Genomic DNA, 6,210 nt, shown 5'->3' with positions numbered 1-6,210 from the left:
TTCTCTTATATAGAAATAACAAAAATGACATAAAGCTGCTGTGTTGTTCAAAGTACAAAAATGTGAAGGAAATGGAGTCTGTGAGAAGAGCCCTGTGTCTTCAGGCAAATCGGAGTGGAAGACTGGGAAATTGTGGGGACCCACTGTCTAAGAAGCCTACACGTACCTATGTGTGTGTGGAAAACATCTCACCACAGGTAAGCCATGTCATTTGTTTAGAATAGTCTGTTTAGTAACTTCACTCACTGATTTCAGCTGTAGAGTCTGTTTGTTCATGTTGCTGGTCTTGGCTAGTTTAAAGGTCATGAACAGTCAAAATCATGTTTTTTCATGAAATTGGATGATATTTGAGGAAACCAGATCAAAGCATGATGACCAAAGTACGAAAAATGACTGTTGCTTCTATGTACATTCATAAATCTGGATCATAAAGTTACTGGTCTCCTCCCCTATGTCAATTACTGGATTCATAATCAAGGGAACTATGTGATATCACCTTAAATCTTATTTTAATACACCGAATGGTAAAATGATATTCTCTTACCTATTTTTAATAAGTACCGCCTTGTTAACCAATATCGGAGAAGGTGTTTTTGCAGAGGGGCGTGGTTTATATAGCTCGACATGTGTCAAAATGTGACTAGGGTAGGGGTTGGAACCAAAATGATTTTCCCACCTATCTTCTGAATCAAGCTTGTAATATCAGTACAGAAGCATATGCTTCGGGGGGGGGGGGCAGGCATCCTAAACACGCACAGGTAAAGATTTTCAGACACGGAAATATGTTTCTGAATGATAAAGTGAGGGCTTTATCACTTCCTGGTACGGTATGGAATCACTGGTCACTTAAATAATGGAACACAAGTCACTTTAATAATGTTTACATGCTGCTTGACTAATTTTATACGTAAACTCAGCACTCTCACTCTCACCTCTCACTGTCAACTGCGTTTATTTTCAGCAAACTTAACATGTGTAAATATTTACATGAACATAACAAGATTCAACAACTGAGACAAACTGAGCAAGTTCCACAGACATGTGATTAACATAAATTGAATAATGTGTCCCTGAACAAAGGAGGGTCAAAAGTGACAAGCAGTATCTGCATTAAGTACTGCAGACATTTCTGGGGGGAATGGCCCTAGCCCTCACCCTCCAATCCAACAGGTTCCAGATGTGCTCAATGGGATTGGCCATGGCAGAACATTGACATTCCTGTCTTGCAGGAAATCACGCACAGAACGAGTAGTATGGCTTGTGGCATTGTCATGCTGGAGGGTCATGTCAGGATGAGCCTGCAGGAAGGTTACCACAGGGAGGAGGATGTCTTCCCTGTAACGCACAGCGTAGAGATTGCCTGCACTGACAACAAGCCCAGTCCGATGATACTGTGACCCACCGCCCCAGACCATGACGGACCCTCCACCTCCAAATCGATCCCACTCCATAGTACAGGCCTCGGTGTAACGCTCATTCCTTTGACGATAAACGCAAATCCGACCATCACCCCTGGTGAGACAAAACCGTGACTCGTCAGTCAAGAGGACTTTTTGCCAGTCCTGTCTGGTTCAGCGACGGTGGGTTTGTGCCCATAGGCATCGTTGTTGCCGGTGATGTCTGGTGAGGACCTGCCTTACAACAGGCCTACAAGCCCTCAGTCCAGCCTCTCTACTCCTGTTGCAGACAGTCTGAGCACTGATGGAGGGATTGTGCCTTCCTGATGTAACTCGGGTAGTTGTTGTTGCCATCCTGTACCTGTCCCGCAGGTGTGATGTTCGGATGTACCAATCCTGTGCAGGTGTTGTTACACGTGGTCTGCCACTGCGAGGACGATCAACTGTCCGTCCTGTCTCCCTGTAGCGCTGTCTTAGGTGTCTCACTGTACGGACATGGCAATGTATTGCCCTGGCCACATCTGCAGTCCTCATGCCTCCTTGCAGCATGCCTAAGGCACATTCACGCAGATGAGCAGGGACCCTGGGCATCTTTCTTTTGGTGTTTTTCAGAGTCAGTAGAAAGGCCTATTTAGTGTCCTACATTTTCATGACTGTGACCTTAATTGCCTACCGTCTGTAAGCTGTTAGTGTCTTAACGACCGTTCCACAGGTGCATGTTCATTAATTGTTTATGGTTCATTGAACACGCATGGGAAAGTGTTTAAACCATTTAAAATTAAGATCTGTGGTATTATTTGTTTTTTTACGAATTATCTTTGAAATACCGGGTCCTGAAAAAGGGACATTTCTTGTTTTGCTGAGTTTATGTGTGACTGACCAGCTCAAATCAGTCTCATATAGCAAAATTTGATTTATTTTTATTTTTATACATTGGATAAAAATAGAGATTCAGAGCTACAACATGGTATATCATACACTGCATTTTTGAGGAACAATGGGAAAGTAATTCTACTTTGAACATTGATAAACTTGTGAACCCACTTTTGAGAAAAGGGCCTTTGAAAGTTTTGGTACCTGCTGGAGAGCTCTCCTTTGTCTACATGAATTCAGCATTGTTCACACCAGCAACTTCTGATGGCTGGGGGCAGTATTGAGTAGCTTGGATGAATAAGGTGCCCAGAGAGAGAGAACTGCCGGCTACTCAGGTCCAGAAGCTAAGATATACTAATAATATGCATATCTGGATAGAAAACACTCTGAAGTTTCTAAAACTGTTTGAATGATGTCTGTGCGTATAACAGAACTCATATGGTAGGCGAAAACCTGAGAAAGAAAATCCAACCAGGAAGTGGGAAATCTGAGGTTTGTAGTTTTTCAACTCATTGCCTATCAAATATACAGTGTCTACGGGGTCATATTGCACTTCATAAGGCTTCCACTAGATGTCAACAGTCTTTAGAACCTTGTTTGATGCTTTTACTGTGAAGGAGGGGGAATGGGAGCTGAATGAGTCAGAGGTCTGCCATAGTGGCATGAGCTGGTCACTATTTCTGTCAATGGATGTGGCTCTCTGCAAAATCACTGAATGTTTTGGAACTACTGAACATAACACGTCAATGTATACTGCGTTTTTTGGATATAAATATGAACTTTATCAAACAAAACATACATTTATTGTGAAACATGAAGTCCTATGAGTGTCATCTGATGAAGATCATCAAAGGTTAGTGATTCATTTTATCTCTATTTCTGCTTTTTGTGACTCCTCTTTTTGGCTGGAAAAATAGCTGTGTTTTTCTGTGACTAGGTGCAGACCTAATATAATCGTTTGGTGTGCTTTCATCGTAAAGCCTTTTTGAAATCGGACACTGTGGTGGGATAAACAACAAGTGTATCTTTAAAATGGTGTAAAATACTTGTATGTTTGAGGAATTTTAATTATGAGATTTCTGTTGTTTGAATCTGGCGTCCTGCACTTTCATTGGCTGTTGTCATATCGATCCCGTTAGCGAGATTCTTAATGTCTGTGTTGCCCCCCCCCCCTAGGTTTTGGCCTTTCTAAGGAGTTTTTCCTAGCCACTGTGCTTCTACACCTGCATTGCTTGCTTGGTTTCAGGCTGGGTTTCTGTACAGCACATTGAGATATCAGCTGATGTACAAAGGGCTATATAAATGCTTCACAGAGTTCAAGTAACAGACACATCTCAACATCAACTGTTGAGAGGAGACTGTGTGAATCAGCCCTTCATGGTTGAATTTCTGCAAAGAAACCACTACTAAAGGACACCAATAATAAGAAGAGACTTGCTAGGGTCAAGAAACACGAACAATGGACATTAGACCGTTGGAAATTTGTCCTTTGGTCTGGAGTCTAAATTGGAGTCCAACCGCCGTGTCTTTGTGAGACGTGGTGTGGGTGAATGGATGATCTCTGCATGTGTATTTCCCACCGTAAAGCATGGAAGAGGAGGTGTGATGGTGTGGGGGTGCTTTGCTGGTGACACTGCCTGTGATTTATTTAGGATTCAAGGCACACTTAACCAGCATGGCTACCACAGCATTCTGCAGCGATACGCCATCCCATCTGATTTGGGCTTAGTGGGACTGACATTTGTTTTTCAACAGACCAATGACCCAACACACCTCCAGGCTGTGTAAGGATTATTTTACCAAGAATGAGAGTGTCGGAGTGCTGCATCAGATGACCTGGCCTCCACAATCCCCCGACCTCAACCATGGTTTGGGATGAGTCGGACCGCAGTGTGAAGGAAAAGCAGCCAACAATTGCTCTATTTTTTTTTTTAATAAAAAAAACCCTTGAATGAGTAGGTGTTCTAAAACTTTCGACCGATATATGTGACCAATAAAATTTTATTTGATTCAATTTTTTTATCAAGGGACTTAAATATTTTGTCTTGCCCATTCTCCCTCTGCATGCAACCCATATACAATCCTTGTCTCAATGGTCTCAAGGCTTAAAACCTGTCTCTTTCCCTTCATCTACACTGATTGAAGTGGATTTAACAGGAGACATCAGTAAGGACTCATAGCTGTCACCTGGATTCACCTGGTCAGTCTATTTCATGGAAAGAGCAGGTGTTCCTAAAGTTTTGTATACTCAGTGTATGGTTCCCCTTTCATTTGTGTCTGGTGTTAGCTAGTTAATGGCTAGCTAGGTCTTCAACCAGCATGAAACAAAAAGGGGTGAAGAGTCATTCAAAACTCTGACGCCATTTTCAAGTCCACGCATCCTTCAGTGCTGCTGTGAACCGCATCACAAGAGACATGCCAAACGGGAGATGTTTATCATTGACGGAATTTTGCTTGTTTGAGCTGCTTCTTGTATCACCAACTTTGCTTTAGAAGATTTTACTGCAACACTGATCACTGCATCCACGTTGCTTTACATAGGTGTTTCAAAGAGGTGTCAGTCAAGGCGTTTGAAAGAAAATTGCATTTGAAAAGGGTGAAGTTTTTGCTGTGAGCCAATGGGATGACCAAGATGACCAAGGGGCCGTAACATTCTATTCAATACCGACTGAGTATATAGAGTTAAAAAGAACTGTAAAATTGATAAGAACTGCAGAATTTAATAGCATTGTAGAATGGAATAGAACTGTAAAATTGAATAGCACTGTACAATTGAATAGAACTGTAGAATTGAATAGAGTTGAATAGAAGAAAAATGATCATATGTACAGTATCTTATAGTTTAATTTAATAAATCTAAACAATAGTTGTGAATGTTATTGTCTAGGTACAGAGATTAATAAAGCTAGCCTACATGACAATTAACAATAGTTGTGAATGGCAATATCTAGGTACAGAGATAAAAGTGTACTGTAGCAATCCTTTGAAGATAAATATAAATGATTGAGCAAGGCAAACAGCAAGCACACACCATAAACCGAAATTAGTGGCTAAACTGACGCTCTGTCTGTCTTTTTTAGAGTGATGGGCACCGAGATGGACAATCTAAATTGATATCTGTTGCATTTGTTCGATACGATATCGATATATACATCGGTTTATACTAAACATTGTAACTGTGTGAAGGTTCACCTTTCTATTCACTTCCATGGCTCCCTGAAGGCAAGAGAACTGCTTGCTGATTGCCTGTTGGGCCAAATATATATGTTATAGTATATTGTATTAGTATAAAATAATATAATTTTCAAATGTTTTTGCACTTCAAAAATATCTGGGCATTTATATTTGTATGTATTTTTTGCTAATCTTTATCAAGGGGCCAATAATAGTGGAGGTTATCCTTATCCTTCGTAGTTCAGTTGGTAGAGCTTGGTACTTGTAGCACCAGGGTAGTGGGTTTGAGTCATGTGATGCACTCATGACTGTCTGCTGAATAGTATACATTGTATTTGTGATTAAAGCAAATATTTCATAACAAACGTTGATTTTGCATGAATGACTTAGATAGTGAAAGATGAAGCCACTGAATGCACAATGAAAGGTTCTGAACATAACACAGGAAGTATTACAACTGTGAGTTTTGTACTAATAGTATTGAAAATGTATCACGATTCAACAGCTGACATTTGCACCAAACACTGAGGACAGTGAGCTTTGCACATTTCACAGCTGTTTTGGTATTGGTAGTTTTTACAGTTTTGTCGCTACATGTGCCAGCTACATGTGCCAGAAAGAAAATAATAATATGTCGGATTTCTAAAGTTGTTCAGCTAGCACATCTGACTCTAACTAATAAATGTTCCATCCTCTTTCTCGACTCTCGAAGTGTCATACAACACATGTCAACCTGATGGCGCTATAATAAAGGAAATTAGAAGCA

The 6,210-nt window shown here is 40.7% G+C and overlaps 1 protein-coding gene and 1 pseudogene across 1 annotated transcript in view; one reads left to right on the top strand and one right to left on the bottom strand.

Annotated features, from left to right (window-relative positions):
• The window catches only part of LOC135534709 (amine sulfotransferase-like), a 12,951-nt pseudogene extending 12,798 nt beyond the window's left edge, over positions 1–153 (top strand).
• The window catches only part of LOC135534853 (parvalbumin alpha), a 352,035-nt gene that overhangs the window by 221,037 nt on the left and 124,788 nt on the right, over positions 1–6,210 (bottom strand). The gene's annotated exons all lie outside the window — the stretch shown is intronic.

This window comes from Oncorhynchus masou, chromosome 5 (assembly GCF_036934945.1).
Source record: "Oncorhynchus masou masou isolate Uvic2021 chromosome 5, UVic_Omas_1.1, whole genome shotgun sequence".
Taxonomy (NCBI): domain Eukaryota; kingdom Metazoa; phylum Chordata; class Actinopteri; order Salmoniformes; family Salmonidae; genus Oncorhynchus; species Oncorhynchus masou.
Note: the sequence above shows the minus strand (reverse complement) of the source record. Positions and strands in the feature narration are given on the sequence as shown.